This window comes from Theropithecus gelada, chromosome 2 (assembly GCF_003255815.1).
Source record: "Theropithecus gelada isolate Dixy chromosome 2, Tgel_1.0, whole genome shotgun sequence".
Lineage (NCBI taxonomy): Eukaryota > Metazoa > Chordata > Mammalia > Primates > Cercopithecidae > Theropithecus > Theropithecus gelada.
In genome coordinates, this window is record NC_037669.1 from 114,887,076 (window position 1) to 114,909,398 (window position 22,323).

Consider the following 22,323-nt stretch of genomic DNA (forward strand, 5'->3'; position numbering starts at 1 on the left):
TAGTGAGATTCTAGTAGAATACAAGTGACTGAGATTTTTTTCATCATCATTTAAAAAAACCTTCATTTTGGGTAACTGCTGATGTTACTTAAGTTAGATGATCTTTATTATAATAGTAGAAATACGTTTTTCACCCAGATAAATTGTATTACCTTAAAAACAAATTGGGGCTAACCAAAATATCTCCTTTAATGTTTCATGAGAAAGATCATTTCTCCTATTGATTTTCAGAAGTAGCTCATCTTTTGCAGTTCCTCTTTTGTGTACTGAAAACCACTTAGCTTCCTTCTTACATAAAATAAATTTTTGCATTTTGAATCATTTATGAAAATATAGCATTACATTACTTTTAATATTTAAATGGAAAGTTGAAACAAAATCATGTTTTTACATTTTATCACATGTGTTCTCATGTATTTCTTGGCTCTGAGAACTTTTACATATTCAACCATTAATCCTAAGTACTCCCAGAATCATCTCTTGACAGCAAAACCACTATTATACCATTTTTAATATGCAAATGCTTCTTGTTTGTGAATATTTCAATTAGATCAATACTCGTATGGAAGCTTCTAATTCAAAACCTCTTTGAATTCCCATGTAATGTCACCAAAATTGAATTGGTCAAATAGAGTTAAAAGATATGAACAACAAACACTATATCAGAGTGCCTAAGTGTGTCTCTCCTTCATTATAAACCCATATTTTTCAGATTAGGAAAGACTAGGAATTGACCAATAGCCAGTCAAAAGGTACATGTCTGGCAGAAAAAATATAGTGGAAAGAAGGTGAGACTATAGTTTAAGAGTTTCCATGTTAAGAGTCTGTCCTTTACAACCACAAGGACTCATATTCCTTATTGAATAATTCCTGCTCTTCAACACACCTGCTTCAGTCCAGTTTACAAAAGTTTCCCTGCAGGAATAATAGATTGTGTTAGTGTAGATCTAATTCAATAAATCACCATCTTATTTGCATACACAGAACATGTATCTTAGAATGGCATGTAGAGACATCAGACCTAATTAAAATATTATTTAATTGAAATCATTTTGGTAGTCATCATGTGTAAAATAACATTAATTCCACCCTCATGCCTATCTTTCCTCATCTGTAACAATTTGGATCTTATAAATGTAATTCCTACAGTTATCCTGACCCACACACAACACAAAGAGACTACTAAAAGGAAAGCATAATATATTATTGATGACACTAATGAAATTACAACACACATCACTCATTTTAATGAGCCTGTTTCAATGACACATCATGGTGACCAGGAAAGAATAGTGCCAAACTCAGAAACCTAATTAATAACTCCCAGCAGTATCAGTGAAGGAGATGAAATATCTTTACTCAACTGACAAATCTTTTCTTCTCAACTAAAGCAAAAGAAAACTGAAAAAAAAAAAAAAAAAAAAAAACAAAAACAAAAAAAACCCATGAATTTTGAAACAAAGGCAACTAAAATCTTCATGAGTCATTTCCATGTGTTTGAATTAGTAAATTAATGACGGAAATGATGACTCTTTTTCAAATGTTCTTTCTCATATTCATAAATGGGCACAGGATGCCATCCATTGTAAGCCTGAATTAACATTCATTATACCCCATATTGAGAAACTCCTAAATGAAATCACACTAAATAATAAGTCATGTCTTTCAAAACTGACTGGGTATACATGCTGAATGCAGAGAGAAAAGGCCAGCTAAATTTCATACAATTGTTGCTAATTCTTTTAGGGATTATACTAACTGTACTCCATAGTTAACAGTGGATTACTGTATTTATATCAACATCAGAGGAGATTATTTTACTTGGAGACTACATCCATTAGAATGCACAAAATGCATGGCTACACTATTTATACTACATGTATCCTTTGAGCTAAATTTGAATTAGTTCTATACTAGCAAAAGCAGAATGAGAATTAAGACTTTGTTGATATTGTCAAGCCATAAACTCACTCTGCAGACACTGAGGCACAAAGACATGTGTGGTATATTGTTGAGGGAAATGATTGCAATTATTTTCATCTATGTATGGAAACTCCTTTAAAATAAGACTTTGCAGCTCATTCCATCAAGAGGCACAGACTACTTCTCTACCTCTTGAACTTGGTTTGGGCCTTCACCAACAGAATATAGCATATTTAGAGGGCCCATGTCTTAAAATCTCCTATATGGTGCTTTCTCGCTCCCTTGCCTCCCCACAGTTTTGGCAAGCCACAATGCTGCAACTCTCTCTCTCTCTGTCTCTCTCTCTCTCTCTCTCTCTTCCCCTGGCCACCCACCCTGCCTCTCCCTCCCTATCCCCCACTCCCTCTCCCTCTCTGCCAAACCACCATGCTACCATGTGAACAATACGGGATTAGTTAGCCTGCTGGAAGAGGAAAGAACACAAGGATCTGGTCAGTAGAGGTTTGCCTTTACTAGCTAGCCCCAAGACAACTTCACAGAAGAGTTACTGGTTGCAGACACAAATACAGATAACAAGACCCAGCTCAGCCCCAACCAGAAGAACCACCTAGCTAAGTAAAGCTTAAAAGGCATATTGGAGAATAGCAGGAAAAAAACAGTTATTGTTTTAAGCCATTAGATTTTGAGGTGATTTTCAATGAGGCAATAGGTAATTTATAAAATTTGCTAGCGTTTTTCTTCCCATGATAATTTGTTCTTTATTTTATTTTATTTTACTTTATTTTATTTATTTATTTTTTTATCTTTTGAGACTGAGTCTCGCTCTGTCGCCCAGGCTGGAGTGCAGTGGTGCGATCTTGGCTCATTGCAAACTCCGCCTCCCAGGTTCACGCCATTCTCCTGCCTCAGCCTCCCGAGTAGCTGAGACTACAGGCACGTGCCACCACGCCTGGCTAATTTTTTTGTATTTTCAGTATAGATGGGGTTTCACCATGTTAGCCAGGATGGTCTCAATCCACCCACCTCAGTCTCCCAAAGTGCTGGGATTACAGGCGTGAGCCACCGTGCCCATTGACAGAGTAAAATATGGATTTGACAGTTCTTAAATGACTAGCTAAACTCAGGAAATATCATTAGTAAATCATGCCAAACAGTCCTCATGAGGTATGCATTACAAAATTAGGATATCTGTACTGATTTATTAAAAGTTTAAAAATCTGTTCACAGAGTGACAGTTGGAATTTTCACATAAACCAAAAACCAAGGTCAACCATTGTTATAGACTGAATGTGTTCCTGCTCCAAATGCACACGTTGAAGCCTTAGCCCCCACAAGTGGGATGATATTAGGAAGTGGAGCCTTCAGTGTAATTAAGTTTAGATATGGTCATGAGGATACAGCCCCCAAGATGGGATTAGTGCCTTTATATGAAGAGGAAGAGGTACCAGAGACGCAGCAAGAAGGTAACCACTTACAAGCCAGCCAGAGTACGCCCTCCAGAACCTGGCCAGGCTGGCACCCTGATCTTGAACTTCCCAGTCCTGAGAACTGTGAGAAATAAATGTCTCTTGTTTAAGCCACCCAGTCATAGCATTTTGTCTTAGGCAGCCTGAGTTGACTATGAAAGCCATCACAGCATAATTTTTTAAAATACGAATTATCTTGAAGAGGTGTAACCCAAGAAATAGATAAAAGTGTCTGTTTTCATTTATAATTAAATATAAAATAGAACAAAGGACTGTAGAGGGAGTAAACAACTGTGTTCTTTTGCAGTTACTGTCAAGAGTTCTCAGTCCATCTAACTACATTGTTTTTCAAGAAATTTCCTGAGTAGGAAGTTATCTTCTAGGATATTCAAGTAAGACTCCCATTCCACTGTACGATGCTTGATAGTTTAACAATAAAGAAAACTTAAATTTTTGCATTAAAAAATCTTCTACTAATTCAAAAAGAAGACTAAAATCAGATAAAGTTAACACAATCCTTAGTGCCTTTCAGAATTTGGAGAAGACAGTGATATGGTTGACTACTTTTTTTTTTCACACTCATTTAATTGGTTTCTTATTTTTATTTATATTTCATTGCAGCTATTTTCTTTCATCTTATCTCTAACTGTATGTATGAACTCAAACTCAATATTTAATAACTTTTCTTTCTCATTTGGAACTCATTATCTCCTAGTATTTCAGCTTCCACTCAGTAGGTAGAACCTGTCACCCTCCAAAGACAATTTTATTTGAATAGCCTACAGACTTTTGACAATTAATATAAAGATGCATTTCCTTTGGTCTCCACCCTAAATATTTGCATTGTCCTTTTTCCATTGTTCTTTAGTTACCTCCATTACCTCCGGCAAACAGTAATGCTCAGGTCACAAAACCAAACAAAATAGGTAATTCAGCTTTATTTTTTTTCATTTATTTTCTGATTCTAATAATGAGAAGGATGTGGACTATTCGTTTTGGAAGTTCAGTCTAAAGCCAAAAGTTTGTCATTTAAGCTGCATCTATTTGAACAAAGTGAGTAATTCAGCCAGCATTGATTTTTTTCTGCTTATTCTACTGAACAGCCTTCATTAAATATCTAATATGAGTAAGTCACTGCGTTAGTTGCTTAGGGATAGAAACTAGAAGTTTACAGTCTAGGTTGGAAGCCAAACATGTGATGAATAAATCAAAATATTATTTTGAACTTATTGTTTATATAATGCTTTTAATAAATACTATATGGTATGAGGTTATTTAATTTTGTGTTTTATAAAATTCTTCACTTTATTCTCTATTTATATTCAACTGTTAGAAAATGCTGCTTTGGGCCAGGTGTGGTGGCTCACGCCTGTAATCCCAGCACTTTGGGTGGCTGAAGCGGGCAGATCATGAGGTTAGGAGATTGAGACCATTCTGGCTAACACGGTGTAATCCTGTCTCTGCTAAATATACAAAAAATAAAAAATAAATAAATAAATAAATAAATAAATTAGCCAGGCGTGGTGGTGGGCGCCTGTAGTCCCAGCTACTCGGGAGGCTGAGGCAGGAGAATGGTGTGAACATGGGTGGCGGAGCTTGCAGTGAGCCAAGATCATGCCATGCCACTGCTCTCCAGCCTGGGTGACAGAGAGAGACTCCGTCTCAAAAAAAAAAAAAAAAAAAAAAAAATGCTGTCTTGTTATAAATTTTATCTTGCCTCTCTATGTCATACACTGTCCATTGTCATGTAGTACAAAGTCTACAAATATTCTATGCAGCACTCGCTGTGTGCTTTATGGTTTAGGAGAAAAGCTCCAGAGGTAGTTTCTCAGGGTATGAATTTAACTTGGGTTATCTGATCTCCATTGTCATAATGTTGATTCAGGTAACACAGTCCTAATTAAGCATAAGACAATTCTTTAACCAAACAGATTATTTCAGAAATAGGTATGTGACCAAATGTTGGCAAGTACATTTGAGAGGAAGTTTCCTGCAGAATTCTAAAAGCAGTAGTTCCTTGGATTTCTGAAAGAACCAGCAAAAGCTAATCCACTTTTTCTTTTTGAAAAGTATGGGTTATGGATATGAAATCTATAAATGCCACAACTTCTTTTACCCCACCAGGAGGAAACCAGTCTTAAGATGAGCTTATACTACGGAAGGTAGAGCTGAGAGACTGAAAGAAACTTACTCCTTGATGATGTGATTGCAATACTGCATCAATCCAGCCTAACATCTGCATTTCCTCTTGATTTTCAATTATGTGAGTTAAGCCAATGCAAGTAAGACTTTGTGTTCTTTTCAATCAAATGTATCCAGATATACTAAACTTATTGATTACTTACTATAGTTATGAAAAACACGTATTTTCTTTTATAATTATAGATATAATTTTCTTTGACCTAAAGAGTTTAGATAATTCATTTAATTGACATTTGAAAATGATTGCCTTGGGGTCAAAAATACATGGTTTCTCTTGAATAGCAAGTATTCAAGATGATTTGAATACTTCAAAATCAACAGAACATTGTAATGTTTGCTTAATTTTAGCTAGAATGAAAAGTAAGTAAAAAATGCAGCAATTGACCTATTGAAGCTATGAATGTTGAGGTATTTAATGAAAGAATGATTTAATGTAAATTACAAAAACTAGAAACATCACATTTCATATTTTTGAGAATTGTTACAGAAGATAACAACAAATACTCACTTTGAAAATGTGTCAAAAATTAATGTTTTAAAGGATTACTTTGGTACTTTTTCGTAGCTGAGTAAATTTCCTCACAGTTTATTGGTGTGTCACTATTTTTAACAACTTTTGCTAGCACAAGGAAATGAAAATGTTGTGGTTTTAATCTGTAAACAAATGGACACAAAACAACGTATTATACAACTTTTTAAAAAGTAAAATAATCTTATTTCAAAGTACCATTCATTTTTTCTTTTAATGCAAGTACTAGATAGGCATTTTTAGTGATTATGTTAAAGTGAATTGTGAAAAGAATTTCCAAGTTGTGAGTAAATAGTAGAAATATCAGTTGTTTGTTTTTGTTTTTGTTTTTGTTTTTGCTTTGGGAATTCTAAAAGTAAATTCATCCACACTGTCAACTGTGAGTGTTAGAGGGTTGAAGAGGATCCTTTGTGCTGTCCTTAGGTACCCAGCACAAAATAGGAGTGCATGTGGTTATATCCGACAGACATTAACATGTACAATTTAAGAATAAAATTAATTTGTTGAAAAAATATACTAGATATATATTTTATATACTATTTACTATATGTAATAGTTTACAGAAATGATAGAATACATTGAGAACCAGGCAGTAACCAAGGGAAACTAAGTATAAGAATACTGCCAAGATCCCATTATAGAAATAGTCAGTTTAGGACATCAATGTTTGAGACACCCCCACTGCCACCTTTGCATTGGGAACACTCCTCTGTCATGACAACTTGCTGCCTCTACTTCTGCTCTGCCACTGACAGAGGCTGTCCACAAGAGCGAATAATGTTGAACTGTGCCAATGTCTTGGTTTCTCTTCTTTCAGATGTAAAGTCCTGGGAGGGGTCATCCAGTTGGCTAAGCTTAGGGCACGTGCCTTTACCCTAGCTCAAATACAAATATCTGAACTCTGATTCACCTTCTGTGGAGAGACATATGCCCTGCTTCCAGCTAAGCTCACAGGGGACTCCCCCCATATAGAAAACAGAGTTTGATACCAGGCACTCAAAAATAAATTTTAGAAGAGCAATATCCTCTACACTGCTAATAGAAAAGTGTATTTCCATAGGATTCTTTTAGAATTATTCTCTAGTTTGCTGCCCTGCTATATAGCACATTTTTCTCCTCATAATAAATATTAGTAAGTATTCTATAATGTTCTAGGAATCATTACCAAATTTAATGTGCATAAGAATAACCTGCAAAACTTTTAAAGGTGCTTAAGAGATTCAGATGCAATGGATCTGAGATGCTTTATTTGAGTCTGTATTTTTTTCCCAGCTCCCTAACATAAACCTAATGCATGACACCCACATAAACTCAACAATTCCCCCAGTGAGTTTTACATATACAAAGACGTCTTTTTTTTTTCCCCCAAACTAGTTTCTTCTGGTGACATGTGTAATTATACACAAAATTACACGATTTAATTAATATTATGTAAATAGTGATAGTTAAAGTGTGAAGGAAAGAGTTATCTTTTTGAAAATGAACCTGAATGTTTTGGACAGACTTACACAGATTAATTGATGAAATTTGAAAATTTTATTCAATTATACGTGGAGACATAACTGAAAAGATTATTAATAAGGAGAGGAAAGGAGTATATTGACAAGGTAGAACAAAATCTGCATTGCAAGTACCTATTTCTTGCTCCGAGGTGAAGAAACTGAAACTAGGAATGTTAGACGATGCATCATATGTGTTGTTTAAACAAGAGAAAGTAAATCTAGAATTCCAACTCCCAGAACAATGCTCAAAGAAAAGTTCTTTGTCTTATACCAAACGATTCATAATGTGTGTTTCAGTTAAAATAAAATGCTTTTTCAAGCATCTAAACATCTACTGGTTCTGCTTGTGTCACATAAAAGGATGTTTATTCTTCAGGCGGTATTTAGTCAAAACTATACTCCTAAAAACTGAGAAGGCACATAGGTATCATCTTGAGTTCCAACTCTCATGAACTGGTGGTAGTGACTTGAAGTACTAGATGAACAATGGATCTGGGGCTGTTTGTGGCCCCAAAGAAAGACGTCTGTCATTACTCAGACTCCTGTTCACAGACCCTGCTTCACTGAAGATTATCTAGCCTATTTTCTTGATAGTAATGCATAGGATTGTTGAAGTAATCAATGCATGTATAAACCAAGTTATCAAAATGAAGAGAAAAAGTCATAATTATTTAGTGTTGGTAATTAAGTTAGCCAATCCTAGTAAGTCTTTTGAAATTTTGTATTCTAAATCCCCTGCTTTTCCTGTTTATGAAATCTGAGACAACTAAATAATTGTTACATTTCCTATTTACTAGATGCTCTAGACTCTGTGGTCACTGTGTGTTTAAACAACTGCTCAATCCATTATTAATTTCTTAAATTACACTTAAGGAAAACAAAATGCAATTGTATTTTTTATTAATAATGCTGAGTTTCATGGATGTTTGGCTCTTTTTGTCAGACGTGTGTCACTATCTGAAATACATACTAGTTTTTAAAGTAATTGACTTTATTTTGTGGGCTCAGTTCTATTAATCTATATCCACCTTTTTTTCTTGAAACCTAATATTTAATATACGCAGAAAATAATGCATGCAGTTCTTAACTGTACCCTTTGGAACCATGACCCTAAATAGAGAAGAATAAAAATAATGGGTTCTTTGTACTAGACGTCTTGATACAAGTCACCTTGACATTTTGTTCCATGCTTAATGAATGTTCTGGCAGGCGTGCTAATCCAATATCCTGAAAACATTACTCAGTGAATTCTGAGCCATACAAAAGCCAAGGCCTAAAGTAGTAGAATATGTTCTCAGTTGAAATTATGTAAATGTCAGGTAGTCTGTGAGATGATTCCTCAATTGTATAAAATACATTAAGATGATTAAGTCATATGTGATGGTTAGATGACAGAATTTTAATACTTTTAACACAGAGAAGACATATCCAAAAGAGTCTACATTTTAATACAAATAAAGTCATAGAAACTCTCATCATATCTAAGAAAATTTAGAAAAAATTTTACAGTAGAAGTTGACAGAAATTAAGGAAAAATAATTACCTTGAGAGCTCATTCATCAAGTATTTATTAGGCACCAACTGCTATGTGGGATATGAAAGAATTACAAAAACAATCTTAGTTCCAAAGGGATTGTTGAGTTTTGAGTTAATTTAAATGGGAGTGATTGAACAGTTTCAGAGTTATGGTCTTCTGCATATTTGGCTAATATGCTTATAATAAAACAAAAGAAACTCTGAAGTTAAGGAATTCCACCTATTTTTCTTGTTCATGAAGACCTTGAAATATAAATTAAATTTTGAATCATTTTGAATATTTTATCTTCCCTACCTCAGAAAGAGATAATTTAGAGATGTTGGAGATAATTTGTAAAAATACCATGTAAAATCTACCTTGTAAAAATACCATGATATGCTAATAAAAATTTTAGTGGACATCACAGCCTGTTATGTAAGTTTATATAGTTTTATTTTTCATAAATGATTATGTTTGATAATTATTTGCCTTCATATAATTATTTGAGTAAGATTTCTATATTGTTTTCTAAGAAATATACTTACTTATATGACCATCTAGCCATGACTATGAGTACTAATGGCTATAGCTTAAAATTAAACTACAGTCATATATTACTTAACTACAGGGATATGCTCTGATAAATGCATCATTATATTATTGCATTATTGTGCAAACATGTGATAGCATGTACTTACACAAACATAGATGGTATAGGCTACTGCACATCTATGCTACATGGTATAGCTTATTGCTCATTGGCTACAAACCGGTACAGTACAAACCTGTAGTATACAGAATACTGTAGGCAATTATAACACAATGATAAATATTTGCATACATAAACACATCTAAACATAGAAAAGGCACACTAGAAGTACACTATAAAAGACTAAAAAATGACCTGGGGCTTCATGCCTATAACCCTAGCACTTTGGAGGCTGAAGTGGGTGGATCGCTTGAGCTCAGGAGTTCCAGACCAGTCTAGACAACATGACAAACCACATCTTTACAAAATATACAAAAATTAGCTGAGCATAGTAGCACACACCTGTAGTCTCAGCTACTTGGGGGTTGAGTTTGGAGGATCACTTGAACTTGGGAAGTCAAGGATGCAGTTAGCCCAGATCATACCACTTGCACGCCTGCCTAGGTGACAAAGTGAGACCTTGTCTCAAAAAAAAAAGTAAAAAAACTGTACACCTGTATAAGGCACTTACCATGAATGCAGCTTGAAGGACTGGAAGTTTCTCTGTTTGAGTCAATGAGTGGTAAAGGAATGTGAAGCCATAGGACATTACTACTGTAGACTTTATAAACACTGTACACTTAGGCCATACTAAATTTATTTTTAAAATAGTTTTCTTTCTTCAATAATAAATTAGCCTTAGCTTATTGTAACTATCTTACTTTATGAACTTTGTAATTTTTAAAACTTTTGGACTCTGGTAGTAACACAGCTTAAAACACACACTTTACTGCTAAAAAATATTTTCTTTTTAAATATCTTTGTTCTAAAAGCTCTATGTTAATTTTTGTTACCTTTTAAACTTTTTTGCTGACAATGAAGATACAAACACATTAGCCCAGACCTACACAGGATCAAAATCATCAATATCTCTGTCTTCCACCTCCGCATCTTGTTCCACTGGAAGGTCTTCAGAGACACACTGGGAGCTGTCATCTCCTATGATAACAATGCCTTCTGGAATACCTCCTGAAGGACCTTCCTGAGGCCTCTTTACAGTTAACATTTTTTTATAAGTAGGAGCACCCTCTAAAATAACAATTCAAAGTGTCATATAGTAAATACATAATCTAGGGTTGAAGTCGTTTGTTATTATCACCAAGTATGTACTGTACTTAATCGTATGTGCTATATGTTTATATGACTGGCAGCAGTAAGTTTATTTACACCATCATCACTACAAACACATGAGTCGTGCATTGTTCTTTATGTTACCAGGCAATAGGAGATATTCAGCTCCATTATAATCTTATGAGACCGCTGTAGTATATGTGACTGAAACATCGTTATTCAGCACATGGTTTTATAACATAGGTTTGCCTTTGTGTATTATGTTAGACACACTCATCAAAATCCCATTAAAAACAATAAGAATAGTTTTTAAAAACATTTGTCAATTTGAGAAATAACTTGAAAGTAGGAGGATATAAATTTCCAACAAGTGCATATTCAACTTTATTTACGGTTTCATTTTTAACTGAGTTCCCAGATATTTAATCTCTTAAAAATAAGGGTTGACTACAAATTGAAATTACACATTTCAAAGTAAAAAAAAAATACTCTTCAGAAAAATGTATGCTGGATACTTGCAATAGGTAATTAGCTTCACCACTAATCTCTCATGTACTTTTGGAAAATAAGGTTATTAAAGAGTTGAGCCCAAAGGCAAGGAACACATAGCAAGGAAGGTACAAAAACAATGATATTTTAATCCTTAAAGTACGGCAAATAATTGTGATATTGATATATTTATCACAAAGCATTTCCAATGATGCCTATTCTTAAAATTTTGACATGTTACAGTTTTAAAAAAATGGCTTCATTGAATGTCTCTATTCAACTCCATGTAGCAAGGTAAACTTTGCTTTATCTTTTTTAATGGAATTTGAAAATTGCTTTTCACTTTCCAAATGGAGATGAGGTACAGTGACAACAATCGTTATTGCTACTATTGAACAGCTCTGAATAAATAAAGGCTTTGAGGATAAACCATACCAGCTTTGCCGTCCTGTGGTTTTATTCACACATAAAGTGTCCGCTCAGAGAAAAATCTTGTCTGACAGTTTTTTGGAACCATTTCTTTTCCATTCTTGTTACTTTAGTATTTGCTATTTTTATGTACATTTTTGAGATGTGTGTGTATATTTTATATGTATATATTTTATGTAAAAATACATGTATATGTAAATTTGTATATGTGATATGTATACACATACTGTTTGTGTGTGTGTGTGCATGTGTGTGTGTAGTATGTTGTGTTTAATCAGTCCTACACTAGACTATGAGGAAAAATTCTAAGTGTTTTGTCTCCCCCAATCATATAACTGAACAGTAAGCTGCTAATTATACTATGAAATATTACATGTTATAGTAATAAAAATCAATAAGAATAAAAGACATTCCACACTAAACAAACGTATTTCTGTTCTAAGAGACCAAAGGGCTGATAATATAGTTTATAGGCATGAAAGTGAAGATAGAAAACCTTGTATTACTTACAGGTTGTTGAAAATTTCCACAGCAGCCTGTCTTGATATTCTCAAATTACCATATTCTTCTTTTCATTTCAAGAAACCTTAGTTTTCATTATATTCCCATTATATTCCCAAATCTTAATTTGCATCATATTTGCTTTGTAAAAATAAAAATTTATTTACAGAAATACTACTCATACCACTAATTATCTTACTTGAATGCATAGTATGAGGTTCACCTGAATACCTAATAGGGCTTAGAAAGAAGTTACTTTCTAGTAACTGAACAAAGTTCATAAAGTCACTTCTAGGCCAAGTACATATCATGCCTTTATATGCTTAATGCTATAAAAAATACATTATTATTTTTGCCCTGTTGAGGTAGGAAGAACACTTTAAAGAAGTAAACATTTTGAAAAAAAGTGAATTACATCTAAAGAGTAATAACAATAACAGAGAGAGGGAAAAATAAGAAGAAAATACTAAGTGGTCAGTATCAAAATTATGTTCATCTAAGTGTACAGTTCATGCTGTTTCCCATGTAAGAGATCAAAACGCACTGCCCCCCAAACATGCTGTTTTGGCCTATTTGTTATTTAGAATAAAAAACATTTGAAAAACAGCAGATGCAAGAAGCGCAATCTGAACTTCCTTTTGCTTCCTGAAAGCAGATTAAATTCCTATGTGAAAGACATGCTTATCACTAGGGAAGTGGAGACTGACAAAAATCTACACAAATAAATCCTGTTGAACTAACCAGCCAATCTTATCTTCCTAGTTATTTTTCCACAGTTAACTGCCCTAGCCCATACTCCTCTGTCTTGCCGCTTTTCCACAATTTACTATTCTTTGTTCAGCCTAGTATATAAGCATTCAACTTCATTTCTTTGAGTCTTCATTTTGGTGTGTGTGTGGGATGGCTCTCATGTACGTGTAAAAATTACTAAATAAAATTTGTATGCTTTTCTCCTGTTAATCTGCCTTAGGTAAGTTTAATTCTTAGACTCAGCAAGATGCCCTAGGAGGGTAGAGAATAAATTTTGCCTCCCTTACCCCTACAAGACAAGCTTCCTGCCCCATCACCACCATTCTCTCTCTCCATGATCTGGAGCACATTAAAGTTATTTAACTCTGAAACTCCTCTTCCTCACTTGTAAAACGGAAAATATTAGTCCTTACAACCTAGAGTTTTTATAATAATTACATGAACTGAAATATGTAAAGTGCTTAGCACAGTGCCTGACATATACAATAAAAAGCTTTATATGTGTTACTTATGCTATTATTTGAGATGTTTGCGTTTGGCTTCCTTGGGCGCATAAGCCCACAGCCCCGTAATTCTCAACTGACTTTGGCCTTAGTAACACAGAGCTGTGAGACTATCAGATGACATCTCCTGCCCAGGAAAGAATTCGTCCAAAAGGAACTTTCCAGTAACAAGAGAGAGACCACTTCTATAGGTCACTTCTAGGCCAAGTACATATCATGCCTTCTAAGAGTGTATACAAATAAACTAGCTACCCTTTTATATTTGACCATGCCATTAACTAATTGAAAATGCCACCCATTCTTTTTTTCCTGTAACTACTCTACTTCCCTAGTGCTACTTTTTTTCTCTATATATCCTTATGGCCAAACCAGGAAAAATCTATCTGGCACTCTGGACTGTGCTTCACAGGGAATGAATCCCTTCCTCCACATCCCTAGTAATTCAGCCCCACCAAATAACTTTAAATTTTATATTGCTTAAGATAGGAAGGTGTTGGTTTTCTAGCCAGACATATGTTAGTCACAAAGAAGAAAGATTATTTTAAAAGATGTATGCAGGTCAGAATAATCAGACAGCCAATAGTAGTGGTATACACACAGACACACAGACTGCATATGAAAACATTATGCTAAATGTATTTTAAACTATTAGAGAAAATGTATCTTGAAGTTCATCATTAGGTTGAGAGAAGCAAATTCTTTGTAATTTTTAAAGGATCATGGTAAATTATTGGAAAAGTTCTACATTTTCTGACTTGGAGTATCGGAGGAGATCCAGCTACTGACTCTCAGAGATACTGATGAAAGGAAAGACTTTTGTGGTCTGGATAAACTACAGCACTGATTTAACACAGTTCAGAATCCAGCTACTCGTGTTTTGCCAACAACCCTAGGCAGAGTTTGTTGATTTATTCTAAGTGCAACCACAGAGGCTGATGGTTTTATCATACCACTAGTCACACACTCTTGTAACTCTGACAGATATTTGTCTCTTCTTGGCAAAGCTCCTGAAGAACACGAGTTTCTTGTTCATTGTGTATTTCTCCAGGTTTCTAAACAGTAGATAGTAAATAAATTTGATTGCATAAATTAATAGTGATAAAAGTAATAACTAATACTTGAATATTTAGTATATTCTTACCCATATTCCAAGCATTTTGCATATTTTAATGCATATAATCCTCAAAACAACTTAATGTCATAGGCACTATTATTATTTCCATTTTATAGAGAAAGAAACTGGATGCAGAGAGATTAGCTTAACATCACATAGCCCTTGACAAGTAGAGTCAAGATTTAGAAAAGTACATTATTGAAAGGGTTTTAATTTCAATATTTTAACTGCTTTTGGATTTATTTTAAAACAATATTCCAACAGGAGCTAAATTTGAAACTCATGGATGACAGAAAAAAAGCTTCTGAAAGAAACAATAAAATAGACCTTTTCCAACTTGCCAGAGTGTAGCAAACCCCAAACTGACAAAAATTCACAGTTTCATCAATAAGAAGACAGCAAATAAATTTTTCTCCTTACTCCATGACACTGGTTCCCTTTCAAAGTCAAGTTAGATAGTATGAGATAGCTGCCTGAGAGTGTTTTATAACAACGGAGTCAGTTTATTACAGATATTAAGCTCTCACCCATCCACCCTAAACATTTAAATCTGTGTCTCTTTTAATGTAGCAATTTAGGGTTGAACCAGCAGGTATTTTCTGAGCATAATAAAGACATTGTTCCAAAAGCAAAAATACAAAAATAAAGAATATAACCTTCAGATATGTGCTTCATAAACTCTGACTCTATTCCCTTATCCACTGTATCTCTGTTAAATGCCTGCCTCTTTTGATAGAGGGGAAAAAAATCATGAATTGAGACTTAATCATTGACAAACTTACTATAAAATTTCTTGAATAATTTTTATTAAGCAAAATTGGGATCAAAGTCCAGTCTTCGAGATGCAGACTTTGGGATAACTGCTTTTTAATGTAAAGGGAATGCAACAGGTAAATAAAAGAGGAAATCTACTAAAATAAAATTAAGCAGTTGAAGACAGATTTTAAGTTGTATTCACTTTACTAAAAATGGTAATCGATGGTTTCCATAAAAGAATTGCTCAGAGAGGTCCAAACAACTAAGGACTATGGGGGAAGAAAAAGATTGTGTTTTCTGAATGGCAGTTGTTGGTAATATAAGGACAATAAGAGAATTAGAATGTTGGATGGGGGAAGGAGAGCCAATGTTACAGGCTTAAAGAATGAATGAGCAACACGGGATGAAAGACAGCAGCGAACAGGCTACTGGGGAGGTATGTCAAATGGAGGAGAGTACAGTAATATGAAAGAGTTGAGGGGAGAATGTTTGATTTGTTTTAAGACAGGCCTTGGAAGTATGTTTTCAAATCAGAGGGCAGAAATCACTGCAGCAACCAGCACGATTGATAATGTGTAGAAATGAAGGTGAGAAGAGCTCTGACAATTGGTAGAGCAAGGCCATAAGGTAGGAGAAGGAGGAAAGAGGGGTGGCCAAGTTAGCTTTGGAAAAAATCGCTTTTACTCTTAGACAGAAGTGAGGGAGAAAAAGATACACACGGTAAGACATAAAGGGATGAAAAAGACGGAAAGTTCCTGTGCTGGCTCAGTTAAAATGCTTTATGACTCAATTCTATTAATATAATTTACTTGCTATTGTCCACTAATACTACAAGTGTAGTAGTGTCCTGGCTAACCACAGCTACAACTTTTCTAGCCCACTGGGACTCCTGTGATGTTAACACATTATTGCTTCTCTGTTGATTCTTGTGGTATCTGTGTAGTGTGTGATAACACATTGGGGTTAGATTTCAGTGATTCTTTCTGATGGGGTGCCCAAAGCAATTTCATCCATGATTACAGACTTAGATGAATTCAGGCGAACAGACATTGCAAATTAGCAAAAGAATGCTAAGGAAACATCTAATGAGAATTTAAAGAGAAAGTACTTTACCTTTGGATCATCTAGTTTCAAGCGTAATGCCTAGAATAGGATAGGCACATAAATGTTTGTTGAATTAAAGGATTTATGAATGAAGTAAATAGCAGAGTTTTTGTTTGCTTGTTTGTTTGTTTTAATGGGGCTTTAGAGAAATCAGATTATAGTTGCAGAAGTTTAGTAGCTATAAGATGAATTTTGAGTAACAACTGTTATTACAAGTAATTTCATCTGAAAATAATATTATTCAAAGATAAAGAAAATATTCATTTTCTATATTAAGTATGACAGATGAACGAATTTACATTCAACAATCATTTTAAATTTGAATTTTGTTTTGTTTTGTTTTACTTAATGTCTCAGACACTCACTCCTGTGGACTCCCATATTTACTTTTCCTTTTTATATCTTCCCGCTTCTACATTTGCCATTCACTATCACAGACACCTATAACAACATCACCAACCACAGTTGGGGTAATGGAGAATTTCTTAAAAAAAAAAAAAAAAAAAGGCCTTACTACTTTCTGATCATATCTTAGACATATCATAAGCCCAACATCCTACTTCGAGTCAATTCAAGTCAATTGGGTATAAGAAAAAATGTTGGATATTTGGGAACATCTATAGCAACACTGTATAGTGGAACTATAATGTAAGTTGCATGTGTAATTTTACATTTTCTAGTAGTAAATTAAACTACATAAAAAAGAAATAAATGACATAGTTTTATTTTATTTACAGAATATTATAATTTCAACATGAATCAATATAAAAATTATTAATGCTACATTTTCACTTCATTTTTATTTTGTGGTAGCATGTCTTAAAATCAAGTGCATATTTTATACTTATGTTAATTTTCACTAACTATATTTCACATTATCAGTAGCCACACATTGCTAGTGGCTACCACATTGAACAGCATAGATCAATAGGTCCAGATTACACAACTACAGGCTATTTTTTAACTAAACAGCTAATTGAGTTCCTTAAAAAAAATTATTCAGAATTATTTTTTTCCTGAAAACAAAACAATGAGTCAGGCTTATAACTACTTATATCTACTTTACTATGTTGTTAGGCTCTGTATACTCTTTATAGATATCTGATAAGGGAGTTGTAGGAATAAGGCAGGCATTTTTTAAAAATAAGGATTTAAAAAAATTTTGTCCTAACCTTTTCTTTTAAAATGAATATAGGTAATGAAATGGAAATCTGAAACAGCAGTTTATTTCTTTTTTTTTTTTTTTTTTNGAGTGCAGTGGCCGGATCTCAGCTCACTGCAAGCTCCACCTCCTGGGTTTACGCCATTCTCCTTCCTCAGCCTCCCGAGTAGCTGGGACTACAGGCGCCTGCCACCTCGCCCAGCTAGTGTTTTGTATTTTTTTAGTAGAGACGGGTTTTCACTGTGTTAGCCAGGATGGTCTCGATCTCCTGACCTCGTGATCCGCCAGTCTCGGCCTCCCAAAGTGCTGGGATTACAGGCTTGAGCTACCGCACCCGGCCAGCAGTTTATTTCTTAACATTCTTATAAGTTAAACATTTTTTGCTGCATGCTGCCTGTATAGAGGTCCTGTCTATATCTAGCTTACCATAAATCTTACTGTTTAGAATTTTCATATCAAGGAAAGCAAATAAATATCTTACAATCTTGTTAAAAGAACTTGAAGATGCGCTCCCACCGCTGAGGCCTTTCACCATGTAATTCAGAGTAAAGATTAGTGGTCATGTTATCGAATCCTAAAATAATAGTGTATATTAGAAACACTGACAGATCTTTAATTGTAGCAGCACAAAGTGTACTACTAACTGTACCACACATCATCAATAAATAGGAATTTAGGATGCAGTTTGCTGCCTTGACCTTCAAGCTCCAATTGTGTTTCAGTCATCAAGAGTTCATACATAGTATAATTTACAATCTCTGAAAAGAGACTATGTGGACACAATAAACCACATAGGTTATATGGGGGAAGAGTGGATATATAGTTGGCTTTATGGTCTCAAATTCAGTCAACCTTACTGGCAGAATTCACTTATGTTAATTCATTGCTTTTCCATCAGTAGCAAATAGCTAGTGTTTACTGTCATTTTTTTTTTCTATGATCTTATAACGTGTGCTCATTTTAGAGAACTTTAGATATTGTCCTGTTAAGCCAAAAACATTTAGGTCTCAAAGATCTCTCAGCAAACATTTTTCTGATTATCACTTTAAGATGAATACTCCTGAATTACATGAAAAGTTAAAATTATACTCTCCTATACCAGAAAGAGCTACAATCAAGATGACTTTATTTATGGACAGTAACATTCCTACTTATTCTGAGGTCATGCTTCCTGAACACTGCAATCAAATTAAAATAACTGCAATCAAATTAAAATTATTTGCCCTTGGAAGGGCAAATAACTCACAAAATCCAACAGACTGCCCCTTAAGAGAGTTGGAATAATACTGAATAACTGAAGCAATCACCAGCAGGTTCTAGCAGCTAGACACAATGACATCAATTAGAAGTAACCAGTAACAATACAGAAATGAAAAGAAAAATAACAAAACACTAAACTGTTAATTCACTTTTCTAGTTTTCAGTAGCAGACTATCTGCAGTTATTTTGTCATAGAGGCAAATGACTCTCTTTGAGGACTTTATTGTATTATAAAAGAATATGTAACTTGACCTTCAATCAACAAGAGAAAGTTAAATGTTATTTAAGTGGATTTTGAGAAACATAACAACTGTGATACCTTTCAGTAAGATTTTCTTGAGAAATACCCTTCCACTTTCTCATTAGCATCTCTTGAAGACTGGAGTCTACTAATTATAAGATCCTGCTTAAGTACCATCTACCTGTTATCATGATGCCTGCCTAAATCCTACCCCAGCTGAAGAAAACAATAACACAAATCCTTTTACTCCTCGATTTCTCTGTAACTGTTTCGTCACCTTTTTGGCAGTTATTGTTGAAGATATTTTGTATGAATTTTAGATTCTAAGGCACAGGAAACACTAAAGTGTTGCAGAAGAAACACTAAAATGTCACAGAGGTTAGGTTACAACAGCAGGAAGGATCTACTATTCCTAGGGTTGGAGAATGGAAATATTTGGAAATATTAAAGCTTAGAAGCTCAAAGGAAGTGTCCTGTGAAGTTGAAACTCAGGCCTCTGAATAGGGGCCACTGCTTAGCTATAACTGATGTCTCTGAGATCAGAGATGGAACCCTGTGTAACTGGACCCCAGACTTACAAGGAAGGACTTTAGTCCGCTTGCGCTGGTGTCTCTGATGAGTATCGTGAGTCTGATTTAACTAATGTTGGAAAAAGTGAAAATCAGTATTATCTTCTACTACTAGAATGAACTGTCTCTACTTAGGTGAAGAAGCATTGTTAGGGTGACAATGACAGGAAAAGAAAGCTAAAACAGGAACAAATTGTAAATAGAAAGAAGCATCTTTTCTTCCTTCCTCTGGCTTCCAGCTTTCTTTTACTGCTTCTTACTAGAGTTTATCAGGGAGTCAACTGGCAAAGTGAAAATGCAGTTTGTAGAGTCCTAGTCCGAGGTTAACACAAGATAGTATACAAGGATGGGATTGCAACAACAGCAACAAAATAAAGCTTAATAAACTGGCACATCTATTCAGAAGAAAGCCACTGTCTAATCTACACTCATATTCCTTGTATTATCTGGTGCAGTGAGCTGAATGGTGACTGCAGAGATATGTCCAGATTTAAATCTCTAGGACCTATAAATGTTACCTTATTTGCTAAAAGTGTCTTTGCAGATGTTGATATGGTTTGGCTGTGTCCCCACCCAAATCTCATCTTGAATTATAGTTCCCATAATCCCCACATGTCTTGGGAGGGACCCAGTAGAGGGTAACTGAATCATGGGGGCAGTTCACTCTTGCTGTTCTCATGATGTGAGTGAGTTCTCAGGAGATCTGATGGTTCTATAAGGGTCTTTTCCCTCTTTTGCTCAGCCCTTCTTGCTGTTGCTATGTGTAAGTTTCCTGAGGCCTCCGCAGCCATTCGGACCTGTGAGTAATTAAACCTCTTTCCTTATAAATTACCCAGTCTCGGGTGTGTCTTTATTAGCAGTATGAGAACAGACAAATACAGATGTGATTACGGATTTCGATATAAGGAGATTATCCTGTATTATGTGAATGAGCCCTAAATCCCATCACAAGTCTCTTTGTAAAAGAGAGATGGGGAGAGATTAAATAGATACACAAAGAAGAGAAGGCCATGTGAAGACTGAGGCAGAGATTGGAGTGATACGGTTACAAACAAGGGAATGCCACAGTCACAGGAAATGGATTCTCCCTTAGAGCCAGAGAAAATGTGGCCCTGCTGACCTCTTGATTTCAGACTTCTGGCCTCCAGAACTGGAAGGGAATAAATTTCTGTTGTTTTAAGTCACCTAATTTATGGCAATTTGTTATGAAAGCCACAGGAAACTAATACATTTAGGTTATGCCTTTTACATAATAGATATTACAATTTTATGAAGTAAGTAAAATCAGAATCACTAAACTTTTTATTTACTCAGAGAAAGTTTAATCTACATAGAAAATCTACTAACATAACACTAATGAGTTAAGATAAATGGAACCTGTCTAAACCTAATCAAAAGTGTATGCAAAATTAATAATTTGACTTTGGAAAATATGATTTTATGGATTATCAAGCCTTTCAATTGTGACTTATAATAATAAACGTATAAAATAAAAGGGGAAACATTTTCTGAAGTAAAATGAAGCATAAGTACTCATCAATCTCTAGTAGTTAATCTAGAAAAATATTTTACTACATTTTTAATTCTTAACTCTCTATCTCTATGTCTGAAATGACTTTCTATTCACCCATTTGATATTCTATTTTAGGAAAAAAGATGGCATTATGAATCAGCTTTGAAAAAATGCCTATTCGTTAGTTGTTCAAAGCTGTCTATTTAATTTCATGGTTAAGAAAAGAAAAGAGAAATTGGAAACACAGGAAATGTACAAACCACCTGCAGAGAGGATACTTAACATTTGGTGCCTATATTACATTCTTCCCTGTAAAACTTTTGTGTCTGACAAGGCTACATTTTATTGGCTTTTGAATTATATTGTGTAAAATTAGATTGAGTTAGCATATCATCCAAACTCCCTGGTGTAGCATATGTAAGCTTTGATTAGAAGATGAGACCTACTATGATTAGCAATAAAAGAATTGGAGGCACTGTACCTGGCACAGTTGAAGGCTATCCCTTCCAGAAATATTTGGCTATGTTTCCTCCCATTTCACATTATTGCATAAAGACTAGATTACTATTTGCATATAATTATTTTGGATGAGAAAGAGAAGGCAAGGCAAATTTTTAGTCTACATTAGGATTAGCCAAATATAACTAGACAGATACAAACAGAATTTCTTCTCAAGATTATTTAGTCATTTAAAGTGCATAACAAAAGTAATCTTGCTTTGTCAATCATATTATTTGAGCTGGAGTCAGCAGAATCTCATTTAGAAAAGATTCATTGTTTCTACATCATAGCTGTTAAAACCCACTCCTCATGGGAAAGATCTGCTATTCTTGATTTCTTCCCTCATCTTTATTCTCATGTCTAATCCATCACCAAGTTTTTGTAGATTGTATGTCTGAAATGTTACAAATTAATCTCCTCTATATTTGCGTTCCCACCAACATGATCTCTGTGATGATTAATTTTACGTGTCAA

At 34.4% G+C, this 22,323-nt stretch overlaps 1 protein-coding gene and 1 long non-coding RNA gene across 2 annotated transcripts in view; one reads left to right on the forward strand and one right to left on the reverse strand.

The window, feature by feature from the left end:
* The window catches only part of NAALADL2 (N-acetylated alpha-linked acidic dipeptidase like 2), a 971,471-nt gene that overhangs the window by 5,090 nt on the left and 944,058 nt on the right, over positions 1 to 22,323 (reverse strand). The gene's annotated exons all lie outside the window — the stretch shown is intronic.
* LOC112619669 lies at positions 15,869 to 18,900 on the forward strand. Its single transcript, XR_003118270.1, has 3 exons — positions 15,869 to 15,935; positions 17,041 to 17,251; positions 18,816 to 18,900. It is a non-coding gene; the product is annotated as an uncharacterized LOC112619669 (long non-coding RNA).